The 26,391-nt window shown below is 43.9% G+C and overlaps 1 long non-coding RNA gene across 1 annotated transcript; it reads right to left on the bottom strand.

Moving 5' to 3' along the window:
• Positions 1–6,051: 6,051 nt before the first annotated feature.
• On the bottom strand, positions 6,052–24,553 carry LOC116555502. Its single transcript, XR_004270559.1, has 3 exons — positions 23,573–24,553; positions 19,143–19,302; positions 6,052–6,341 (listed from the first exon to the last, which is right to left on the bottom strand). It is a non-coding gene; the product is annotated as an uncharacterized LOC116555502 (long non-coding RNA).
• Between the last annotated feature and the right edge of the window lie 1,838 nt (positions 24,554–26,391).

Raw genomic sequence — 26,391 nt, 5'->3', positions numbered from 1 at the left:
ACATGTTGGGTGTGTTTGCGTGTTTTTCCTGCAAGCTGAGGCATGGATTTCGAGAAGTAATCAATTCCAATTGATTGGCAAAATCTGACTTGCGTTGTCTCGGCCAACTTTGGATGGGAAAGTTCATTAAAAGCGGGCCTCTGGCAAGCCCGATACCCCTCAGTGCTGTGGTAATCAGGGTTTCATTATGCCAAACAGCAGGAGCTGCCCCAAAGAGTCCCTGGCATGGTTTTGTGGGGACTTGCCCATCTGTGGCAGCATTTTTTGTAAATGAGTAATTTGACCATGATAAAAATCCACAAGAAGCTTTTCTCAGCTTGGCCAGTGAAGCACTTGGAGAGAGCTCAAGGGAGAGGAGAGTGAGCTCTTTGCTGGTGGCGCAGACACCCCATCCCCTTCCTTCTCCCTGCTCCACCACACACTGCCCTGGACAGAGAGAAATTTCTCTTGGCATCACCATCGGGAAAGTGTATGTGCCCCTGGCAGGGAAGGGGCCTCTTGTGGAGCCCTGTGGCCCTTCTGAGGGGCAGGACTGGCCTCTTCCCAGTTGTTTGCTTTTAGAGGCTCCAGAGGCTATAGCCAGAAAGGGGTAAATTTCTTTCTGAATTTGAACAGGGAAGCAAATTCTGGAAGTCATCAACTCTGGAAGCAACTGGTGCAGGCCTCCCTGAATGAGTGCTCCAATCCCAGAGCAGGAGTCTGCTTCTAACTCAAATTTATAGGTGCCTGTCATGTGCCAAGCTCTGTGCTGGGCTTGTCAATGCACATAGCCAGCCTCTCCTTCTTTACAGCAACCACCAGAGCCAGAGGTCATTGAAACTATGGTTTTAAAACAAAACTTAGTTGTTCCAAAAATATTGAAAGTGCTTGTGTGGAAGTACTAAACGTTTATGCAATTCAAATGTTACAATTTTCTTCAGACATGGAACTTGGGACTTAGGAGGAGGCTTTGAATTTTTACTCTGCACCCTAAACATATCATTCATAAATTTAAGGAGTGGTTATTAAAAATGCTTATTATAGAAATTTTGGAAAATAAAGACGAAAAAGAAAACAAAAAAGACGCCATTAGTTAGAGATGATAAACATTTTCATTTTCATCCAGCAAACTAAGCCTGAAATATACCCATGTTAACATAGATAAATGGTGACCTAGGATTTGGTTCAGATTTTATAATGATTTCTCCCCTACCAGTGTTTCTACATAATAATTGGTCCTGGAAAATTTCTGTTAGAGGGAATTAAAAAATGCATGCTCAGATAAGACTGGAATATGGTGGGATCCATGTCTTATAATTGACAATTCACAGTTTGCTTGTGGTATTTATTTGCTTACTAAAGGCTATGAGAAGTCCTGCAAAGTTACATGAACAAAGAACCCTCACTACCTCCAATTCCTATTAACCTGTCTACATACCACCAAACTCATTTTGGAAAATGCCTGGTAGTTCTTGCCCATGACCATCCAATCTCATCCTTCCACTTGAGTCTCTGAAGCCTTTGCTTCAGAGGTGGGGGTTCCATGGTTGGGTCAAGGAAGAAGTGCCCTCCAGAAAGTCACTGCTAGGAGGAACTGTGGGAATCTCATTGGCTGTTTCTTTTCTTTTCTTTTTCTTTTCATAGATAAGGAAACTAAGGAAGAGAAATGAGAGTGACCCACCCAACATAACAGAAGAAGGAAAAGACAAGACTGGAATTTGAACCCAAGCCTCATGAGCAGGACCTGGCGTCCCTACCAGAGGCGGCTTCCTGCGCAGGCCAAAGGCTCAGGTAACATTGTGTTAGGAGGCAGGCCTGGCTGCCTGGCTAGGATCTCTCACTGGCTCTGGCATGTGTGGGTCTTCAGCAGAACCAGATAATGGACTCTGATGTTCAGCACCAGACATATCCCAAGCTGGATGTCTGGTTTTGCTTTTTGCCACACAGTAGAAGTTATTTCTAGACCTAGAGTATGGACAGGGCTGCTTCTGCTCAGTTTCCATTAGCCCCCACTTTTCCCCATGACACATCATGTAGGGCCACAGCAGAGACTGGCTTGTCCTGGGGCATGCTCTGTGCTGTGCTTGGGATGAGGGGCTCCTGCACTCATTCTGCTCGATGATGCCAGGGGTGGGTAATCCTATCTTTTTAACACTCTGGAGAGGGGTTGCATTTTTGAGAGGCCCAGGCCCTGAATTCATCCCCATCTTCTATGAAATCCCATCTATAAACCATCACTGACCAATGTCTTTGAATTCCCAACTCTTCTAGCTGCTTGCAGGGATTTGAGATCTCAAACCATCTATTCACTAATTTGTTTTCCCCTCTTCTGCTGAGCATGATCTAGAAGCCAGGAAGCTTTAGACACAGGAATCCAAAACCAATATAACATCTAGCTGGGGACAGGTGTGTAAACAGCTCACTGAGGTAGAGCCACTTACAGTGCAAAATTGGAGGTACTGTGGGACCTTCCAGAAAAGGAACAATGGGATGGATTTTGAAGGGTGAAGCAGGTAAATCTGAGGAAGACAAGAGGCTGGGGTTTCAGTGGAAACAGTTTAGCTAAAAGGTTGGAAGAGTCAAACAGCACATCTGGAGCCCAGCTGTAGCTTGGATCTGGGGGAATGGGCTGGCTTTGGAGCAGAGGCAGTAGATGCAACCTGAGTGGTGGGCAGGGGTTAAATACTGAAAGAATGGTGTGAATAAAGGGACTGGCAGAAAATCCTGTGCCTTTGCAGTGTGGGAGGATGGATTAGAGGGCCCCCCAGGGAATGAGGGAGAACCAGACAGGAGATCCCTGCCCCAGTCCAGGGGATGCCTGGGACAGTGACAGAGCAGAACTGAGACTGTGGAAAGGGCCATGCACCTGAGGGGTAGAAGTGAGAGAGGATGTGGTCAGATATGGGGAGGAGAGTAGGGAAGGCAGAGGTCAGCTTTAGTGTCTCCAGGCTGTTTGGCTGCAGAATGCAGACCATGGTCTCAATTTCACATATTTTTCTTCTTTCCACCAAGAAAGAGCCACCAAATGCACAACTAGAAATGATTTGATAGCTACATCTTTGAAAGTCTTTTTCCATGCATTAAATAAGCAGTCAGGCCAGGCACAGTGGCTCACACCTATAAGCCCAGCACTTTGGGAGGCTGAGCAGGGCGAATCACCTGAGGTCAGAAGATCGAGACCATCCTGGCCAACATGGTGAAACCCCATCTCTACTAAATATATAAAAATTAGCAGGGTATGATGGTAGGCTCCTGTAATCCCAGCTACTTGGGAGGCTGAGGCAGGAGAATTGCTTGAACCCTGGAGGTGGAGTTTGCAGTGAGCTGAGATGATGCCACTGTACTCCAGCCTGGACAACAAGAGCAAAACTCCGTCTCAAAAATAAAATGAAATAAAGTAGGCAGTCATCTTTTTTTAATACCAGGTCTCAAACAGCAGCATTCCATAGGCAGGCTGGTGAGGACAGTGCATGCTGGGTGTAGACTGTAATGAAGAGTGGAGTCTGCAGAGCATTTAAACCCAATAACACAACAGAACACTCTCTCTGCCAACATGTCCTTGGTTTTGAGGTTTGCACATCCAGCTGCCAACTTTACTAATTTAAGCTAATGCCATTTAGAAGGTCTTGTACTTTACTAGTCGAAGCCCTGGAAATGGCCCTGTTTAGCAGCTACAAAGTCTGGATTTGAGGGCTTTTACGCTATTTCCTCAAGAATATTTTTCAGGTCCTCACTCCTCATTTTTACAGCCCTCTCCCACCCCACACCTGCCCCAGATCTTTAGATTCCAGAATAAACTGCCTTGCCATGGGGGGAGAGCATCACAGCTGCTTGCCAGCACATTTTCAGGCATATTACTGACCTGGCCTCTGGCCAGGAGGCCCGGCCTCTCTCCATCTCAAGGAAGGCACTCCTAGGCCCTAAATAAACCTCATAAGTCATGCAAATGCTCCCAGAAGGAGCCTGAAATGCTTGGCCTTTCTCTACGGCAGCCACAATGTTTCATGAGGAACACAGTAAATATGACCCCTGATGGGTGCTGCGCCAGGGCCTCTCAGTATTAAGGCTCTAAATAAAACTTCATAGAGAAGGGAGGGAGTCTAGGGGAGCAACTGAGGGTGGTTTTCTTAGAAAGCATTTTTGGGGTACTTCTTGAGAGGGCAGAACCCGACAGCCAGCCCTGAGAAAGGCAGGGATGAGGCTCTCCTCCGACAGGGCTCTAAGACCTGGTTGTAAATTGCACACGTGCCTGTGAGTCTGAGGGAGCAGCTAGCAGCATCCTCAGCCATCTTTGCTGCTGAGGGTCTCCTGCCTTTCTTCCTAAACCCTCATGAGATTTTAGCGCTTTGACTTTGGAGTAGAGATGGTAGTGGGGTGAGGATGGGCCAGGGGCACCCGGATGCAGTGACTCAGCACCCACCAGGAGCATTTTCTATGTTTCTCCTGAGTTAAAGGCTAAGTTCCTACCTGGACTCTAGGCTCTGGTACTCTGGTTTGAGTCTGCAGAGACCTCTGGGCCATGCCCATCTCTCAAGTACCACTTAGGCCCAGATTAGAGGCTGAAAAGGCAGCAATTGTTATCTGCATATGTGGGATTTGTCTTTGATGGTTCAGGACAAATTACCCTCAGGTCAGCTTGCTCCTCATGGCAGTTCTTCCAACAGCTCAACTCATTCCAGTCATTCAAGTCTGCAAAAGTCTTACCCTCACCCTCACCCAAACTCCACATTTACACACATTTGTTTAACCAGTGGCAAGCCTGTGGGTGAAAATGACATCTTGTCATTGCTCCAATTTTTGTTTCCTGATTACTGTGAGGGAAAATATTCTTTAATATGCATGGGCTGTGTGTACTTCTGTTTCTGTGAATAAAAACCTGTAGGTCATTATTCTGTTGGTTTATTTAGTCTTTTACTTATTGATTTGTAGACATTTTTATGTGTTTTCATCGTTAATCTTTTGTCTGCTATATGTTTTGAAAATATTTGTCACCCAAGTTTGTAATCCAATGTTTTACTCTTTCTTTTCACAGCATTTGTGTTTAAAAAGCCTTGATTTACCACAACATTGTAAATATATTTATCTGGGTTTTCTTTTAATAATTTGATACTTGTGCTTATTCAATATTTGACACTTTAATAATTCTGAGACTTATTTTTAGAAATATTAGGTCTGAAGTAGATAGGTGTCATTATTTACTTATGTCAAATGAATAGCCAGTTGTTCTCACACCATTTATTGAATTGCCCAACGTTTCCCAATTGATTTGAAGTGGTATCTTAGTCATGGAGAATGTGCCTATATGTGTTTTTAAAATGCATATGTGTAGGTATGCATTACACACACAGTTATGTGTATTATCTGTGTACACAGATTATCTGTACATAATTTTAATGGAAATATGGGGAGATGGAAAAGGCTGTGGCTTTGGTGCCATTTTTAAGGTCTTTGTATTGATCAACAGCAATATAACAAACCTTTGCTAAGTCTGTATTGCTTGTGCACATTTAGTAAATGCATGTCTTGTGGTTGTTAATTGGAGTCTTTGCCTTTTGGGAACTCTCATTGCCTAGTGAATAGGCACACACAGGTTGGTTTTAAAGTTAAGAAACTTAGAAATAATCAAATTAGCAACTAAAATCCTGGATTGGATCCTGGAAGAGAAAAAGATGTTAGTAACAAAACTGTCCCAGTATTTTGGGAGGCCAAGGTGGGTGGATCACCTGAGGTCAGGAGTTTGAGACCAGCCTGACTGACACAGTGAAACCCGTCTCTACTAAAATTACAAAAAAGTTAGCCAAGTGTGGTGGTGTGCACCTGTAATCCCAGTAACTTGGGAGGCTGAGAAGGAGAATTGCTTGAACCCGGGAGGCAGAAGTTGCAGTGAGCCAAGATCATGCCACTGCACTCCAGCCTGGGCGACAGAGTGGGATTCCGTCTCAAACAACAACAACAACAGTGACAAAAACTGATGATATTCAATACTGTCTCAGTTTTGGCAAATCTACCATAGCTATGGTAGAACCACTAAGTTTTTAATGCCCACTGTGTAGTAACATACCAGTTATACTGAGACAGCAGAGTTTGCAGCAGAGAGAAAGATTTTAATGATTCCAAGGTGCTGAGCGGGGAAGACAGGAAGAGATCCTCAAATATGTCTCCCTGAGGAGTTCTGGGATGGAATTTTTAAGGGGTTAGTGGAGGATGAGGGACTGGAAAACTGGGGCTGTTGATTTTTTTTGGTAAAGGGGATGAAAACATCAGAATGCAGAAATGGAGTTATTTGGTGAGTGACTACCTGTGGATTCTTCAGACGAGCTGACATCAGTAGCTTCACTGGTACACAGGACCTGAAAGAATGTCTAAAAGGGAAAACAATGTTTTATAATGTTCAAGTTGTTATCCATAGAGCAGTTCAGGAGGACAATAGCCTTGTAACAGGGTCTATATAATTCTAGGACAATAGGCACCAAACAGCTATTAGGAAGCAGGTCAGGGAGCAGGCTTAGGATTAATGCTGAGTGAGCTGCCAGCTTGGCTTATTTTCATTTTTTTCTCTCTCTTTTTCCCTGATTAATTTGTTAATTTTATAGTTTATAGGGACAGCTTCATGACTATGGATGATATTAACATTAGGGGAAGCTAAATGAAGAGCCTATGGGAAGTCATCATACTATTTTTGGAAATTTCAGTAATCTAACATTATTTAGGGATAAAAAGTTTATTTAACTTAAAAAATTAGCATGTGAAGTTAATATGACAATGAATATGCAATTATAAGTTACTCTGGACAGCAGGGAATATGTCCCAGAAGAAGGGGACCCTTTGAAGGATGTGGCTTCACCAAGTCTCCTCACCAATTTGGTTCTTGCACCACCAAGCAGAGGAATGGGTACAAGATGATCTCTGAAGCTCCTTCCTCATTTTGGAGATAGGGTTATTTGCTGTATTAGAAAGTCCTCTGACTCAAAATTCCTCATGCGTCTGTGAATTTCACACTCAATAGATGCTTAATGAGTTTTGCCTCTAAGCAAGCATAGATCATCAAGTTATAATGCTGAAAGAACCAGGAGTTTGGATCAGAAGAAAATAGTTTAATTGCAGGTCAACAAACTGACCAGCTGCTGCCCTTTGGCGGGACACTTAGTTTGCTCATCTGTAAAATGGGGATTAAAAACTTTTTGCCTCCAGGGCTGCTGTGACAATTGAACGTGGTAATGTGTATGAAAAATCTTCCTCTCAGTACCTGGCATGTTGTCGGTGCTCAAGAGACACAGTTCCTTTCTTTTATTCCCTCGCCCTTGCTGCATTTTAACTTCGAGTCCGATTAATACAGCTGTGCAGTAACCCTGGTTAACAGCCAAAATCTCATTTAGAGTTTCTCATCATCCTCTTCCAAACTGTCATATCACTCAGCGCTTACGTTTCTTTCTGGTTGCTGGGGACAATAAAGCAGGCAAGACATTTTCACAGTAATTCAAAATGTGATTTTTCCAGGGTGATATTGCATGGGGAGGCCATCTGAGTTGAAAGGAATTTTGAGTTGGTTCACTGTCACAAATAAGATAACAGGAAATAAAACAAGTAAGACTCAGGCAGTACACCAGCAGTGTCAAATTTCTTAAAAAGCAGCTAGTCTGTCCTGGCAAAGGTTTAAATATCAGCCCCACCCTGGATGCAAGGTGAAGAGATAAAAGCAGGAGTCTTGGAAGGACCCCAACATCACACAGCCCCCAAAGGAAGGCATCAGGCCCATATACTGCCTGCTAAAAGGGCCCCCTGGAGTTATGCAACGTACTGCATCTAGGGGGTGTTAGGCAGTTCCAGGGACACATCTTGGCTCCATGGGGCACCAGTTGAGGGACTCAGTTACTCAACCCCTCTACAATCCCTCTACATTTGACATAGCTATTTGTCAAATGGGGACAGGATTAAATGAACCAATAGGATCTATAGCACCCACTGCAAGATAATTTTTTTCATGAGCTCTTGTTAAAATTAGTTGCATAGAATATATTGCTAGGGGCCAAATTCTGAGAGAGAAGCCTTTGGGGGGCCTTAGCACTTCAGTGACATTCTACTTCTCAGGCCAAGTGTTCTGCGGGTCTGAGTTTCATGATTTTGCTTTATAACTTGTGTATACCTAATGTATACTTCATTTTATATAAAATACTACATAATTTAAGGAAACCCAAGGAAACCACTCTGAAAGCAAGTTTATGTTAAGAGGTTTATTGAATGGTTAAAAAAAAATCCAAGATAGATATCGATGATCAGATGTAGAGACAGTAAAAAGACACCGCAACTCCATGCAATACCCATTCCATTCACACTCAGCAGGTATGGCTTTCTTCCCTTCCTCCCCTGGTGTGGCAGGCCATGGGATGGGACTTCTGTGTCCACCTCTCCCACCTGTGCACAGCACCTAGCACTCAGCTTGTTGCTCCCAGCAATGCTGGCCCTGAGGCAAGACAGGTACGGAAATGGGGAGTGTTTTACTTTGGCAGGAGGGTCATCATCTGTCTTTCCTTCCTCTTGCTGTTTTCATCTAAGGAGGAGGGACAGCAAATCTCTAAGGGTCTTTTAGCTCGTGGAACTCCCAGACCACTTCTCTCTCTGCTACCTGTTTCTATATCATGTGGTCTTTATATCTGTGTAACACCCCCAGCACAAGGCACTCAACAGGGACTTATTTTCTTTTTCTCTTTGACAGGCTCACTCTCAGTTTCTCCAGCCCTGAAATGGGAGCCCCACCACCCACTTCAGAAGAACACTGTGACAATCCCAGAAAGCTGCTGTGGTCACCCCCAGTATGGGAAATGGTACAGAGGAGACAGTGAAGAGAGCGATTCTTTTCCCAGGCTACCGTAGCTCTCCTGTATGAGCAGGCCATTTTGTTCTTTACAGGTTCAGTATTCCCATCTGTCATGTGGGCATATCCATTTCTGCCTATTTATAGTCCTCAGAGGCAGAGATGTTAAGGCGAAGTGCTGGGACAGGTGGAAAGCATCCTTCTGAAGTTCCAGTGGTGAGGTGTCACTGTCCCCAGAGTTTTGAAGCATCTGTCCATGCAGTGTTCTGGTAGCCCACGTGTCCCTCCTAGGTTATAGAGTCATTGGTCATGACAGCAGCAGCTCACAAGCCTCCCTCCCCATCATCGCACTCATCCTTTTTTGTTTGTTTTTTGAGATGGAGTCTCACTCTGTCACCCAGGCTGGAGTACAGTGGTGTGATCTCGGCTCACTGCAACCTCTGCCTCCATCTCCTGAATAGCTGGGATCACAGGCATCTGCCACCACACCTGGCTAATTTTTTTGTGTTTTAATAGAGATGGGCTTTCACCTTCTTGGGGATCTGCCTGCCTTGGCATCCCAAAGTGCTAGGATTACCAGCATAAGCCACCACGCCTGGCCCTAGTCATTCTTTTACCTTCCCTTTTGCTCAGCTGCTTGGCTTCCAGGTGAAGGCTGAGCTCACAGACGTAGAATCTGACAAGATGAAAGCACTCGGGGGAATCTGTCATTCGTGGGCCAAGGGTCATAAGGAGGTCGTGGCCTCATTCTCCTGCTTCGTCTCTGAGCCAAAGGCAGCTCCTCCAACTCCCATCGCCTGTCCCTGCTGCCACAACTGGGAGTTCTTGCATCTTGGCTGTGACACTTGACATGATTTGCAACATATGGAAATCAGCCTCTGTCTGGCTGCAGAGTGGTTTTCAGTTTTCAGTCCCCAGAAGGTGTTGGAATGCAGACGGGTCTCTCTACTGCCCTAGAGCAGGCTGTGTTCACAACACAGGTCTCAAATAACTTGTCAAAATTGAGAAATGGGTATAGCAAGGAGCCACCTGGGACTTGTGGCCTTACGAAAGGGAAGATCCACAAGGTGTCTTCAGGGCGAGACAGAGGCAGGCACCTTTTCAACCCTCCTGTTACTGCCTGCAAGACACCTGGCTAATTAAGCTGCCTTCCCTGTGGCTGGTAGTATTCCTTTGATCTGTTGATCCCACCTGGGCCAAGTTTTAGCTGGATGACCTTGGCCAAGTGACCTAACTGCCCTGAACCATAATGTGATCGTCTGTATAAAAGAAGAAAACAGTGCCCTGCTGAGTTATTTTGAAGATGAGAGGTAACGCATGCTGTAGGAGAGGAAAAATAATTTTCTTCTCTGCCCTTCATGAGTTCTTAGCTGGGACTCTTTGTAGCAAAAGACATATTAGCAAGAGAAAACCAAACAGAAGTTTAATAATAACACATATACATCCTGTATACATGGGAGTTAACAAAGTGAAATGAATACAACTCTACAGTAGATCTCCAAGAGTTGTCTTAGACTTCAGGCTTAAATATTTTCTGAAACAAAGAAAGAAAGGGATGAGAAGGGTAGAAGGAAGGCCTGGTTAAGACAAGATGGCTAGGAATTCACCAAATCACTGTAAAACAAAGGTAAGGTTTGTTATGCAGATTTAAGGAGTGCTTTCTCCATTGATTGTTTAGTGATTCAGCTTTCTTTCTCTCTCTGGTAAGGAGAAGGAGACACCCTTACAAATGGAGATTTCCTTTCTAAATGTAAATTTCTCTGATAAGAGTTAACTTTCTCAGGACTTTTCTTGTATCTGCAGTTTCTTAAAGTAACAGGTCAAAATTATCCTTATGGCAAAGAGGCATATTTTGAGGTGGCACGTGCTGGTCTCCTGTAGTCACGTTTTGGGGTGGCATGTCCTGAGCTCCATCAGTGTGGGATTCCTGGCAGCCTGCCAAAGCCCCAAACGCTGGAGTTTCTGACATTGGTACTTTGTAGCATTGCAGTGTCTCCAGCACGTAAAGCTTGCATTTTGGGGATGATGTGGGTATTTGATGACTGATTATCGCCTGTATAAATTCTGAAATCTGAAAATGGGAAGCTGGAAGAAATTTCGAGCTGAACTCTCTTTGCTCTTTTTCAATTTGAGATACATCTTCTGATTTTTAAGTTTCATGGTATTAAAGAAATTAATTTCCTACTCCTCTTATCACTGAAGTAACACCACATCTGTTTGCAGAGCAGGCTCTTGAAGGCTGCTTCTCCTTTGTTCATTTCCTCATTGGTGATTCACTGCAAACTCCCCCACCTGCTTTGTAGACCTGGTTCTTTGGACAAGTGTGATGCAGATAGCCTAATAACCATGCATCATCAAAGGTGTGATCTTGCTCTGATAGATGAGGTCAGACCATACTTTGCATATTTAAAGCGTGTTTTTCCTAACTTGCTACCTCATAACAAAGGAAGAGCCAAATCACGCCCTCATTATCTTCAAAGAGAAATACTAATTTTTTTTTCTTTTTCTTGCATTGGCAAGAGATTTCGTTTTGCTTAAAGGAAACACAGATGACACTAATGAGACCACAGTGTCTTAATTTGCATATTAGATGAGATAAATATTGAGCTAATTAACACCTCAGATGAATTTTCATTGCTTGGTACAATTGTTCTATGGTGATAGTAGTTCTCTGCTTCTTACCCAGGAGGAGAACAATTTGAAGGGAGAATCACTTCCCTACAAATAATTCAGGCTAACCAAAAATCCTCCCAGGAAATGCTCTCCAAGATTCTTATTTTAATTTATAGTCAATCTTGGATCTTCTTTCAAATTAACCCTGATCCTATGGGCAAGCTGTTATAGTCTTGCCAATGCACCACAATGTTGCAGTCTCTCCTTACTGGAGGTGGTACCCTGAGTCCTTTGTCTCATCGACCAAGAGAGTTGAGGCGTGTGGACACCAAGGGTAAAGTTGAAGCAAAAGTTTAATCAGCAAAAGGAGAAAGCTCTCCGCTGCTCAGTGGGGACCCAGAGGACGATTGCCATTTTTATAGTTGAATGAAACTGATGAGGGCTAGGTGTCTCATTTGCATAAGACATAAATTTCTAGTAGCTCCTCCTTGTCCTCCTAGTGCATATGTGGGCTCTTAGCTTGAGTTACTCCATATTCCTTTGTTCTCCTTACTGCGCATATGTGAGGGGACATAATTTTCCATTGCGGGCATGTCTGAGCAACTCACCTTTGCCACCTTTCTTATCTGTGCAGCCATGGCCTGACTTGGGCAAGCCCCCCTCTGCAAGTTCCCTTATCTGTGCCTTTAGGCTATTCTTTTGTTTGAAATAATTCAGCTGAGGACCTACCGTAACTGCCTGCCTGACTGATTTCTTCCTTCCTCCTCTCTCAAAGTTATACCAACAGATCTGCTGAACAGACCAGAGAAGGACAGAACAGACAATGCGGGGCTGAGAGGGAGCTGTAGGGAAGGAAAGTTGCCCTCTCCAGGGTTCTGGAATAGGATTTGAAAAGGATTTAACCTGGGTTGGACGATAATTTATTCTAAAAGCAGGAGTGGCTACATAAGGTTAAAAACAAACAATCAAAACAAAAAAAAAAACAAAAAAAAAAACAACCAATGGTACTTGTTAACTTGGTAAGGCAGACTTTACTCAGGATCATGCCAATAGGCATATGGACCACTGTACTGGGGTTTTGCAGTCAGGGAGAGAGATTGGACTCAACTTAAAACATGTATGGACAAGTCAAATCTAATAGCCAAGGTACAGGGTTGGGGCCAGTGGTTGGAAAATTACTAAGAGGAAACATCAGAGATAGGGGAAGAAATTTCTGGCTAAACTGACCTAACAAGATTCTTGCTGAAGACAGCCCAGGTGATCAGACACCAGATGGAGAATGGCAGACGGTGAGGACCCTGATTAGAAATAGAGGGCAATCAGATATCAAGAGTGGGGATTCTGGCTAACCTGATTTTTCTGGGCCGCTTGCAAAATCTGCCAAGGGCACAGATGAGCCTAGGAGGAGGTCCAGGAGCCTGACCAAAGTTTGGCCAAGCAAAGAATCTTTGCAAACAATTTGTTGGGCCCAGCACAAGATGAAAATGTAGAGTTCCTTGTTCAAAAATTAATTTCAAGTGTCAACCCAAGAATGACGAGGTTCATAAATTTGGAAAGGAGAGCTTTATTTCTTGTAAAGTATTGCACCTGCAGGGTGGCTATTCTCACAGTCTGGGAAGCCTAGTCATCAGTCAGAAGCCAGAAACAGGCCCTTTGAGGGTGGAAAGAACTAGACTGGAATTCATGCTGAATGGGGTGGTCAAATACACATATTCAACAGGTTATAGGAAGATCTATGAATATTAATGAAAGGACAAATATGCACACGGGAATTTGAGCTTTGTTCTTCACGGGTTCCATGTTCAAAAAATAGTGGCACTAATATGATACAAGAATGGAGTTTTTGGCCCTCTGGTGTCAAAAAGAGAATCAGAGGAAATGAAAACACTCAGTGCTCATCCTCCATTCATTGGCCAGAACCACTCTGTTGGTGGTCTCTTATCAGGAAGGAATACCAGGTGGTTGCTGTGTTGAAACTGAGAGGAGAGAAAGGAAGGAACCTGTCAGGCTGGCAGTTAGGGTGGGTCCTCAGTTGAGTTCTTTCAAACAAAAGAATGTCTGCAGGCACAGCTAAGGGAACTTGCAGGGAGGGGCTTACCAAGGACATGCCTACAGCTGCATAGATAAGAAAGGCTACACAGGAGGCTTGCCCAGACATGCTGTGATGGAAAATTCTGTCCTCTGACACATAGTAATAGGAACAAAGCAATATGAACTGACTTAAGCTTAGGGCCCACATATGCACTAGGAGGGTGGGGTGGAGCTACCAGAAATCCACACCTTATGTAAATGAGATGTCCAGCCCTCATCCGTTTCTTATAAAAGCTTCTGTATTCAACTGTGAAATGCAGCTCTTTTTCTGGCCCCCTCTCTGCAGCAGAGAGGTTTCTCTCTGTCTTTCGCTTATTAAACTTTTGCTCCAACCTCACCCTTGGTGTCCACACTGCTTAACATCATCCATCGTGAGACAAAGGACTTCCGGTGATACCTCAGGCTATGAGAGACTGCTATATTGTGGGGCATTGGTGAGACAATAACAAAACCACAAAAGGGAGGAGCAGTCACAAGATTGGTTGAAATCAAAACTGGAACAAGTCTTTTCATAGGGGTGGTTTCTGGTTAACCCTTAGGAAACAAAGCCTAATGGTGGTTAACCAGGGAGAGGGTATCATGACGCATGTCCAACCTCCTAGCCCATATGGCCAGGAATTCACTTTTTAAGGTTTTTCTGGGGTCGCACTGGCTGAAAGGGAGTCCATTAAGTTGGTTGGGGGAGCTTAGGATTTTACTTGTATTTCTTACAAGACAGCAATAGAACATTAAACCCCACGTGGGGCCCTTCTATGTGTGGCGTGTGTTTGCCTGCACACATACGAAGCTGGCTCTGTCTAGTAGTGAAATGTGAGCTTTATAAAGAAAAAGAACAGAGGAAAATTTAGAAAAAAACACTGTTTTCTGTCTAGCTCATTTCAATGAGCACAATGAATATAATTGAAATTAAAATTAAATGAAAACACTGAATGCTTAGCACCAGGCCTGCTATGGCTGTGCTGCCCACTCTCCTCCTCCAGGGCCAGGAAGGCTGTGTCTATTGCACTTGTGATTTTACTGACTTCACTGACTGTAGAACTCAATCCTCTCTCCTCCCAGCTGCTCCAGAACTCCTTCCCCACCTTCCACAACGCTTGCTCAACTTTCAACTTCGGAGTGCTAAGCTTTGCTCTGCCTTTTGTATTTTAATTGCTTTCTCTCCTGCTTTTAATGAGCAATCAGGGCTATTTCTTTATTGAGGATCTGCTGGCAAATTTCAAGCAGTGTGTGTTCATGTGAAAGGAATAGGTGAAATTGTATCCTCTGGCATTATTAGCTATAGGGAGGGGTTAAATAGACATCCATCTAAGGGAAAACGTCCACTTAACTTTCAGCCTTAATTCAAAGGAAATGTCAAGTATTCAACTAGATGCTTTGTGGCAACCGAAGAAAAGATTGGAAGGAGGGGTAGTGGAGATATCTGGGACTACAGCCACTGTGGGGAAATTAGCTTAGGTAGGTGTGTGCCTGTGTGTGTGCTGGTGCACTTGTGTGTTTCACGTCCCACATGCTCCGTCAGAATTAACTACTTAGCAACAAAGAGGCAGGAAATAAAGGCCAGAGTATTGTGGGCTAAGTTAGGAGAGAACATAAACCCATCATTGCAGAGTAAGGTGCCGTGTTAGTGCAGGGAATATTACATTTTAGGATTGCCTGGAAGGAATGGTCACTTTTGCCCCAGATCTTGTTATTTTGGGGAAGTGATTTGTAATAACGTTACCAGTACGGCATTTGTTTCTTCAAATTTCCATATTTTCTGCAACCACCCTGGCGCCCCACACTCAGTTGGCTGACAATACATGCAAGCTGATTGACGGGCAGAGATGAAGAAAGCCATGAAATGAGTTTCCTCCCTGAAGGAATGGAAGCCTTGGGCCTTCAATTAGTCCCTTTCCTCCCGGCTGGAACTCTTCAGTATGACAAAGGCATCAGGTTACAAAGGGATGTGGGGAATTGTCCTAGCAGGACCACAGATGCCACACATGTCCCGAACTCTCAGAGACAGCTGAGCTCAGTGATAGCAAACGTGGCTCTGTGTCTGTGCTGTTTTTATGGGACTCCCCTGTGCCCTGAAGGATGAAGTTCCTGGTTTACAGCTACAACAGCCATTGCCTCAAATGGGCAATTTGACCACTTAGCTCAAAGTGAGCAAATATTTTCTATGATTAAAAAAAATATTTTTTTTAACTAACCCATCAGAATGGCAAATGACATTTTAAAAAGGAAAGTTCTTCGATCCCACCACCGAAAGCTATTGAGAAAGGATTTGCTTTTTTCAAAACAGAGGACTGGACATTTGGACGTCCCAAGTAGTCCATTATGTCAACCCCAAGAGTGAACACGTCATGTGTGTTTGTGTGTGTACGTGTGCGGGCTTGCTCCTTTCCAGGTTGGCAGTCTGAGTGTGCCATGTTTCAAGCTATTTATGTCAGATGTAACTGTAGACTGTCTTACTCAGCTCAGGCTGCCATCACAAAGGACTGTAGAGTGAGTGGCTTAAACAGCAGACTTATTTTCTCATAGCCCTGTTACTGGAAAGGGGTCCTGATCTACATCCCATGAGAAGGTTCTTGGATCACATAGAAGAAATAATTTGGGGCACGTCCATAAAGTGAAATTAAATTGATTAAGAAATAAGCTGGATGCAGTGGCTCACGCCTGTAATCCCAGCACATTGGGAGGCCAAGGGAGGTGTATCACCTGAGGTCAGAAATTTGAGACCAGTCTGGCCAATATAATGAAACCCCATCTCTACTAAAAATACAAAAATTAGCCAGGCGTGGTGGCAGGTGCCTGTAGTCCCAGCTACTTGGGAGGCTGAGGGTGGAGAATTGCTTGAACCCACGAGGTGGAGGTTGCAGTGAGCTGAGATAGCACCACTGCACACTCCAGCCTTGGCAACAGAGCGAGACTCTTGTCTCAGGGAAAAAGTGCAAAGGAATAAAAGAATGTCTACCTCTTAGGCAGAGAAGCAGTGTGGGGTTGTTGGTTGGCTTGTTTTATGGTGATTTCTTGACTGTATGCTAAACGAGTGGTGGGTTATTCATAGTTTTCCAGGAAAGGGGTGGGCAATTCCCAGACCTGAGGGTTCCTCTCCCTTTTTAGACCATAGAGGGTAACTTCCTGACATTACCAAGGCATTTGACAACTGTAATGACTTGGGTGGGAGTGTCTTTTAGCATGCTAATTTATTATAATTAGCATATAATGAGCAATGAGGTCGACAGAAGTCACTTTCATTGCCATCTTGGTTTTGGTGAGATTTTGCTGGCTTCTTCACCGCATGCTATTTTATCAGCAAGGTCTTCGTGACCTGTATCTTGTGCTGACCTCCTATCTCATCCTGTGACTAAGAATGCCTAACCTCCTAGGAATGCAGCCCAGTAGGTTTCAACATCATTTTACCCAGGTCCTATTCAAATGCCTCTGACAGTCTTGGAGGCTGGAAGTGTGAGTTCAAGGTGTCAGCAGGGTGGGTTTCTTTTGAGGCCTCTCTTCTTGATGGCAGGTGGCTGGCTTCTCCCTGTGTCCTACATGGTAGACCTTTGATCTGTGAGTATCTATGTCCTAATGTCCTTATAAAGACACCAGTCAGACTGGATTCGGTCCTACACAAATAACTTTTGTTTGACTTAATCACCTCTTTGAAGTCCCCATCTCCAAGGGCCTTCAAGATCCACGTTCTGACGTCCTGGGGATCACAGCTTCAATCTATTAATTTTGAGGACACAATTCAGCCCATAACAATGATCAAGGAATTTTCCTTCATGTGACCAAGTGCAGGTTGCCCAAAGTTGGAGAGTAATTGAAGGCGTTTGAAGAGATTGGTGCAAAGATGCTCCAGGAGGAGAGGGATGGACACCTGGTTTTTCCTTTTCTGCAGGTCTCAGGTCCTTTTAACCCACTCCGTGTACCCCTTTGGTGAGTGTCATTCCCATAGGGCCAGACATTAGAGGACACTCCCTGTACCAGCCCAGCCTTCCTCCGTTTCTCCTGCCAGCACAGAGGCTCACAAGACTGTCAGCAGCTGAATTTCACTCTATTGTTGATAATGTGTGCATGAAGATTTTATTAGTGACACCTGACAGAAACAATGAGGACCGAGGTGAAAAATATAAGGACTCTGGAGGAGGTTAGGGCTATTCAATGTTCTGTCTTGCAATTTTGATCCTCGATCCATCAGTCCTTCTGCCTGGCTCTTGTCATCTCTCTTAAACACACAGCTCTTGTGAGTGGAAAGGACTTTGTCCAGTAGAGAAAGACAGAAAACAGCCGAACTTGACTGAGCCTAGGCCCAGAGTGCTCACTTGCTTGGCTCAGTGCTGACTGTTGGTGGTGATCAGGCAGTTTGTAATTCATAGACTCAGTCAAGGAGAGCCAGGAACCACCAACACCTGTGCCTCCCACCAACTCTAGGGCCACACAGGGCCTCCCACAGCTTCTCTTTGCTGGGGAAGTTTGGGGTCTGCCCTCTTGTGTAACTCACTCCCCCAGTGACCACAGCCCAGGTTGTCTGGCATCTGTTTTCTATCCAGTGTGAAGTGATATCCTGCTCTGAAGGCCACTGAGATGCCCTTTGAAGTCAAAAGTAATTGTTCTCAGTGGCGATTTTTCTCTTTGGCTCTATTCTTCCATAGAGGGTGATAGTTCATGTTTGAAGAAGTCATGCCTAAAAGAAAAATGCCAGAAGAGGAAACGCAGGAAATGTGACCCACATGTGACGGCATGTCTCCTACTTTGCTTCAATGCTGCTCTCTCTTTAGGATTCACGTTCTCCTCTTCCAAGAGGCCCTCCCTGACTACTTCAGGGTACACCGATCTCTGACCACCACAGAGCCCCTCACCAGCTCCTCTGGAAAAGATCTCCTTTGGGACAGAGCCTTAAACTTGACCTTTGGAAGCCAGCATGGGATTGGACACACACAGCCATTCAGTAAGTGTGTTTTGAATGAGTAGGGTATAGCTGAATGTCTAATAATGACACTTCCCTGCCCTACTACCCCAAGCTGCTTAGATGTGACGTCTTCAGGGAGGCCACTTCTAACCTAAACATTCACTCTTTCCTCTGTATATCCTTGTATATTGGTCTATCTTTCATGTGCCTATTCCATGGTTTTTATATTTATTTGTTTACATCTCACTTTCCTCCCATTCCAGCAGAATCTGACCTATTCCTTGCAGTATTCCCCAAACCAATAGGTTTGACTCTGTGAAGACACATGCCATGACAATTGAACTGAATTACACCTAATTAGGAGAAGAAAATAATCATGTTGTTTAAAGTATGCTGCATCTGGCTTTGGCTAATTTAGAAACAATTACTTAATTTATTTTCTCATTATTTATGGAGCAAGTATTATGTGAAAGCATAGTTCTGGACATTACAAATGAAATAAGTGTACATTTGTTGAGTTATTCCTGTAGACTACCAACTTTCAGAGAGGCTACCTCTCTGTACCTCACCAGAATAGGATCAGGAATAGTGTCTGTTCTGCTCACGGCAGAACTCCCAGTGCCTAGATCAGTGGCTGGAAAATAAGGTGCTCCATAAATATTTGTAGAATGAATGAATAGCTTATGAGATAAATTTTATTATACCATTTTATGGAGAAGTTAAATCACTTGCTGAAGGCCAGACAGCTATTACCTGGCAGAGTCATGATTCCAGTCTGGTTTGTTTGACTCCAGTGGACATGGTATCATGTACTCCCATCCTCTCCCAGCACTGGAAGATGGCAGTGTCTCCATCATCATCAGTTGAGGATACAGATGCCGTCAGATGGACTGGGTGTGATCCAGAAGAAGCTCTAGGTAGGACTGGAGGTAATGCAGGTTATTATTGTTATCATGATAATTATTAGCAATGATATAGGAGTTAAAAAGAAAATCCTTAGGCAGATAGTGACGGTACGGAAGTCCTTGGTAAGGTTTTCTTTTAATGAAAAGCAGCCCCTAGATCATTTTCTTTTCTAACAAAGAGCAGCCTGTAAAATTGGGCTGCAGACCTAAACAAGTGAGCTGGATGCTTGCACAGGTGAATGTCAACAGTTGTGCCCATAGACATAGACTACCTGGGACTAGGCATGTTCAAAATGGCGGCTCCATCTTCTCTTTTTGCCAGCCACATGTACAGTAAGGAGTCAACAAGATGGCACTGGCCAAGTGGAAAGCTCATTTTCGTAGTAAGATTGGGGGTGGTGACCAACCTTCCTCACGTGCTATGTAAATGTCACACTTGGTCAAACCAATCCATGAGCCCTAGGTAAATCAGACACTGCCTTTCCAAGCTTTCCTATAAAATCTGCAGCCATCCACCACCTTTCCCTTTTTCAGACACCTCTCTCTAGCCAGGAGCAGCTATTCTTTCTCCTTTCTTCTACCTATTAAACTTACAGCTCCTTAGCCCATCCACATGTGTCTGTGTTCTTAATTTTCATGGCTTGAGATGATGAACCCCAGGTATTTACCCCAGAGAGAGATGCTGCTTCAACAAGTTATTCTGTAGGATATTAGGGGAGGACTCAAAGGGAAAGTGATAATTAGCAGGGCCTGGTAGAATTAGAGATTTGTAACCTTCACGTGATGGTCAGCAAAGGAACATTAATGGTGGATCCCAGGCCTGCAGGAGAGGCAGACATTGGTTTAATCACCACCTTTTTGTCCTAGGAAATTCATTAAGCAAACTTTTACCTGATACCTAGCCTGGGCCTGGATCTTGGAAAGACACAAGTCCTGTAATTTCAAATAATGATCTAGTCAGAGAAACCAGAGTCAGTCATACAACACAGCAATGTGGTGGGATGATGGTCACTGTACAACTCTGTTGTGTGGGGGTCATTTGGCCATGTTATGGTGCTGTTCATTATCTGGATATGTCTCTAGGAGTGTCTCAGGTTTTAACGTATTTGTTGGCCAAGGTCTGATGAATGGATCCTTTGTTTTTCAGCAAAGTAATCATCTCTAAAAGAATGGGAACATGGTGCCTGCTGTCAACCCAAAGCTGAGGAGAAATTAAAGCTCTTGATCTGCAATTGATCAACTATTAAAGTCACAGCATGGGGTGTTTCTGTGCTTTGCCTGTTTTTGTTTTGTTTAATATTTACTTTATTGGTTGGAATGGCATTCCTTCATTTAAGACACGTGGGAAGTGCATCTTGATGATTTATGCCACAGAGTATCCAATTTGTGGCATAGATAACAGGTACTCTTTTGGGAGCATTAAAATGACATTGTGGTGGAATATTTATAATGAATAGCTCAACTGATCACTCCTGTGCTGATGGCTCAGGAGTCGCTGTCTATGCCTGAGGAGCAGACTGTGATGTTGCCTCCTCTGTGTTGATAGTCCCTGACCCTTTTTGAAAAGAAAACAGAGATGACAGACTCTTACTTATTTATTTCCAGGAGTGAATCTGTTGTTTTTGATGCTTTAACACATTTATTTAATCCCACAGCCGGCTCTGCGTGGAATCATGACTATCCCCGTTCTACAGGTGAGAAAACAGGAGCTCAGAAAGCTCAAGTGAGTTGCCTGAGTCACACAGCTTGTCAGAGGCGGAGCTCCGTTTGCCAGTGCCTCGAAAATCAGTGTCTTTTTTCTTTATAATACATTTTTCCTTCTAGGCTTTCAAATTCCACTCACTGGTTTTCAGGATGTCTTGTTTTTGTGTGTTTTCTGTGACAGTTGAAGAGATAAAAGGTTGGGTCTAATCTCACATATGAGGTGATGTGGGCTCCCAGAATCCTCTCTCTGCTCTAGGCTGGCCTGATTTGTAGACTCCTCAGGAACCCCAAAATAATTGAAACAGGTCCCAGTCAATTTAGAAAGTTTATTTTGCCAACGTTAAGGACACACCCCTAACATAGCCTCAGGAGGTTCTGACAGCATGTGCCCAAGGTGGTCGGGGTACAGCTCGCTTTTGTACATTTTAGGGAGACGTAATACATCAATCATTACATGTAAGATTTACATTGGTTCTATGGAGGAGGAACTTTCAGGACATAGGTGAATTTAAACATTTTCTGATTGGCAATTGATTGAAAGAGTTCTTATTAGTAAAAAGGACTGTCTAGGTTTCCGTAAAGGTTGTGGAGGCCAAGGTTTTTCATGCAGATGAAACCTCCACATAGGAGGCTTCAGAGAAAACAGATCAGAAAGGTTTCTTGTAGGACTTAAGGTCTGTTTCTTACAGGACTTAACACCTGTGTTGATGTTAACACTGGAGGGGTATAAGGAGTCAGGTTCAACCCCCTCTTCCATCATGGTCTAACTATACTTTCAGGTTAACTCCAGAATGCTCTTGGCCAACAGGAGGGATCCAGTCCATTCAGATATCTGGGCTGGGGGCTTAGCATTTTATTTTTGGTTTGTGACAGCATGGTGAATAGAATGGGAAAAGGTATTGGGTATTAACCATTGTCCTGTGTATCTTTGTTTTGTTTCATTTTGTTTTTGAGACAAAGTCTCTCTCTGTGTCCTAGGCTGGAGTGCAGAGGAGGCACGATCTTGGTTCATTGCAACCTCTGCCTTCCAGCTTCAAGCAATTCTTGTGCCTCAGCCTTCTGAGTAGCTGGGACTACAGGCATCCGCCACCATGATCGGCTTTTATATTTTTAGTAGAGTCAAGGTTATGCTATGTTGGCCAGGCTGGTCCCCAACTCTTGACCTCAGGTGATCTGCCTGCCTCAGCCTCCCAAAGTGCTGGGATGACAGGTGTGAGCCACTGTACCGAGCCTATCCTGTGTATCTTAAATGAGCTAACTTTTTAAACCTGAAGAACAACTCAGCGTAGTATATCCTATTATTTCCATTCTGCACAAGGTGAAATGGAGTTGTAAAAATGTTCAATGAGTTACTGAAAGTCATTAGACAATCAGGAGTCAGAGCTGGGATTTTAAATCACTGCTATCTTACTCTAAAGTCCACACTTTTTCTATTGGGTTATCATGCCTCCTAGTTGGGGACAAATGGGAAAGTAAAGACACCTTTTGATGGAATGTGACATGAGGGTGATGGTGAATGAGTGCTTGTCCCTGGGAGGGGACAGTATGTGAAGGTGACCAGCCTGTGTGAGGGGTATCAGGGACACAGGAAGTGGGCCTTCAGCCCTCCTGGGCAGGGCTGGCCAGTACAGGGGGTGGCTGAACTCCAGCCTGGACAGGAGATTAGGTAAAGGGGCCTCTCATCCTGTAGATGGGGCAGTAGAGAAGGCTGAGCTGAAGGTATTGACCGTCCTGTTTTCCAGATTCCCATACACCCTGCGTGTTAAATAAAGAAGGTGAAACCACCATTAAAGTTGCCCAGAATGTTTTTCACTTTTCACAACTCCAGCCTCCCTTTCAATATTGCTTTTGTTTTATGATTGCCTGCAGTAAAGCTAAGTCAGGCTAAAAAGAGACACATCCACTCTACTTTGAAAAGTGTGACTGAGGAAGCAAGAGAGTCTATTTTATATTGTTTTCACTGATATTTGGGACAAAGCAGTCACTGTCAAGATTAGAGTTAATGCTGGCTGGAGGAAGTTCAATAGTGTTACACAGGCTGGGTCATGGCTCTGTCAGGGGGAAGTTCAATAGTGTTACACAACACAGGCTGGGTCATGGTTCTGTCAGGGGAAAATTTAAAAAATGCTAAACAGGTTGTGTCCTTGCTCTGCATTTTGGGCTTCTGATAGCAAACAGGAAGTGATTCTTGCTAGTAATGGCGGTTTTAAAATGCACAGGGCAAAGGCAAAAGCAGAGGTTTGCCCCCGATTTCATATCCAGGCTATAAAATGCTGCTAATCTTGAGGTTAGCCTAAAAACATTAGAACTTAGAGGCTAGACTTAGAAGAAGCTGGCAAGTAGACGAAGTAAGCAAAGTTTAAGAAACTTAGAAACATGGTTCCTGAAGCCAGAAGTGGGCATTCCAGGGCATATAGACCATAGAGGACAAGAGTCTCAGGAACACCGTTTATTCACTCCAGACATATTTATTGAGGGCTTACTAGAGTGGAGATAAAGATAAAATCATTACCCCATAGAGCCACATTCTAGGGGCTGAAATGTGAGCCAAAAGTGACCTGTAGCCTCCCCTACCTCGGTTACAGATGATCAGCAATGCTTTCTGAATGGAGGTCTTGATAAAAATGCAGATTCTGATTCAGTGAGTCTGGGGTAGATCCCAAGAGTGTGCACTGCTGCAGAATCCCAGGTGAAGCTGAAGTTGAGGTTGCCGTCTTCAGTGTTAGGAGCGAGGCTTAAACTCAGAGCCCACTGCTATTCTCTGTTTTACTTATTTATTTCAGTTTGTGGAGTAACATGAATCAAATTCTCCTTCCAGAGCATGAACTTCAGCATACTTCATAAATGCACTCACCATCGTGAGGAAGGAGCTGGAGATAAAGATCTCCTCTTAGTATAGATAGAGAACTCGATGAGGTGTAGTCAACTGAGTGTTAGTGTCAAACCCTTTTTCCTAGAGAGATCACAGGAATAGGCCTTCTTATAAGTTGATATTCTTCTTCGCCCAGATTTTGGGGACTGTTTCTAGTTGCATGGAACCTTGACATGGGTCCAAGTTTATGATACTTTTACCACCTTGTATTTTCAGGAGCAGCCCCCAGGCTGTGATTTGTTCCTTTTGTCTCAACAAAACTCATTTATTTTCAGGCCTTGAGTGTCTGTGTTATCACATACATGTAAACATATATATCCATCATAGTTTCTGGATTATCTCAGTGATGTGTGGACCACATGTGGACTCCAAACCTGCAAACTCCCAATTAGATACTAGAATTTAATTAATTTCTAACCCTCCAGCATACAGAGGCAGCGGACCTGGACTTGGCCTCACAGGAGTGCTCTGTTACTTTATCATAATAGACATGCAAAGTTGGAGGATGTGTGCATGTGGAACTGAATAATGGCTTCTGAAAATCGGAAATCCACTTTAAGTGGGAGGCCATCTCATCTGCACCCCTGACTATGAGAAGGAGTTAAAACCTCTGAATGAGCGTGGGGAGAGACACAATGGGGTGCAACAGGCTATCAGGAAAAGAATGTTGTGTTTGGAAATCCGGGCTGGGTGCAGGATGAGGAGCAGAGAGTCCAAGGCTTGTTCATTTGGCCAGAGACCAGAAGCTTCTGCTCACCAAAGAGTTCCAGGAGAGATGAAATTTCATCGCAGAGAAAGGGGATTGACACACTGCCAGCGGAGGCAGATGAGTTTCCGAGACAAAATATGCAGTCTAGGGTAAATGCTACTTAATCTTAAATATAAACTACAAAGAGAGTAATTGTTTAGTCATTGGGGGACCTTTGAACAATTCCTTTTTTGCTACTCTTTTCATTTTAGCACCATTATCTCTGTGCTGCCAACCGGTTTCCCTGCCAAATGGGTGTGTAACCAAGTTAATGATGCTATTAGCCAAAGCTTGCTATAAAAAGGGAAAATTTAACCTAGGCCAAGGAGAAAAAAATAATAAATCCCTAATTTTATAAACTACTGTTTTGTGAACTTTTTTATTCTCACAAAGCTTGGAGAAGATGGAGTTGGCCCTAAGCAGTAGCAGAGTGCAAAGCACCACCATTTACTGATTTTCCTCCAACAAATATAATAACTGTAGACCACATATTTACTAGAAACCACTGGATTCTTGATTAAAGGGCATAGATGTTTAGATTTCCACATAATTAAGGATTAATAATTGCCACACACCGTGCCCCCAACACTAAGTGGTGTTTAACCTTCTGTAGTCACGTTTCTGCTAAAATTCACCCAACAGTTCCAGTTTCAGACTTTGCTGGTACACAAGTGATTGCCAAAAACCATACAGGCAAAACCAATTTTGCTCATTTTCTCTTTAAGAGAAAACCTGATAAAACCTCTAAAATGTTTCAGGATGTCTGAGCAATATTTTTAAGTCATTTGCAGATAAGAAAAGATTCCAAAGCCCCAAGGAATGGAATAAATACTGGCCACCTTCATTAACCTGCTAAATTTCAGGAAGAGATAATGGTCTCTAAGAGAGGCATATGTTTGATTTTCAAGCCTGAGGACACTTTCATGATGACACATCGGCAGTGATTGCCAGGGGAGGTTTGCTGCAGTTTATTTCAAACACCATGGTGTTTGGGCCCATTCATGTGTTCACATGTTTGACAAACATAAAGGGATGAGCTGGGAGGCTTAGGTGAGAAAACACAACAATGATAACTATAGCAAAGAGAATACAGCACCTGCCCGCACAGTGTTTACAGTCTAATGTCAGACAAACACAGAAGGACTGCAGGAGTAATTGTAAGATGATAACCATAGCAATTGTTTCAAAGAGGGGTGCTTTGGTGCTGTGATGTGTGAAACAGTGGGAATTGATGAGGTCAGGAAGGAGAGCAGCGGTGTCCAGAAGTTAAAACGTTTCTTCAATGGTTAAGGGTTTATCCCCTTCACTTTTTGTTTGTTTTCTTTTTTTTGAGACAGAGTCTTGCTCTGTTGCCCAGGCTGGAGTGCAGTGACACAGTCTCGGCTCACTGCGACCTCTGTCTCCTAGGTTCAAGCAATTCTCCTGCCTCAGTTCTCTCCTGAGTAGCTGGGATTACAGGCACCCCCCCACCAAGCCTGGCTAATTTTTTGCATTTTTAGTAGAGATGGAAGTTTCACTATGTTGGCCAGGCTGGTTTCGAACTCCTGACCTCATGATCTGCCTGCCTCGGCCTCCCAAAGCACTGGGACTATAGGTGTGAGCCACTGCACCTGATCCATCTCACTTTTTGGAATTCTTCTGTTCTCTGTATGTGAGCAGTCAGCCAAGTGAAGCCTAGTCTCTGGCGCTCCCGGCCTCTTGTGATGTCCCTGGTATCAATCAGCTTTGGGATAATGGTCTGTTATTGTTTGCGTGTTTCTGGATTATGTTTTA

The sequence above is a fragment of the Sapajus apella genome, unplaced genomic scaffold (genome assembly GCF_009761245.1).
Source record: "Sapajus apella isolate SASKATOON/1434 unplaced genomic scaffold, GSC_monkey_1.0 scaffold15, whole genome shotgun sequence".
Taxonomy (NCBI): Eukaryota; Metazoa; Chordata; class Mammalia; order Primates; family Cebidae; genus Sapajus; species Sapajus apella.
Note: the sequence above shows the minus strand (reverse complement) of the source record. Positions and strands in the feature narration are given on the sequence as shown.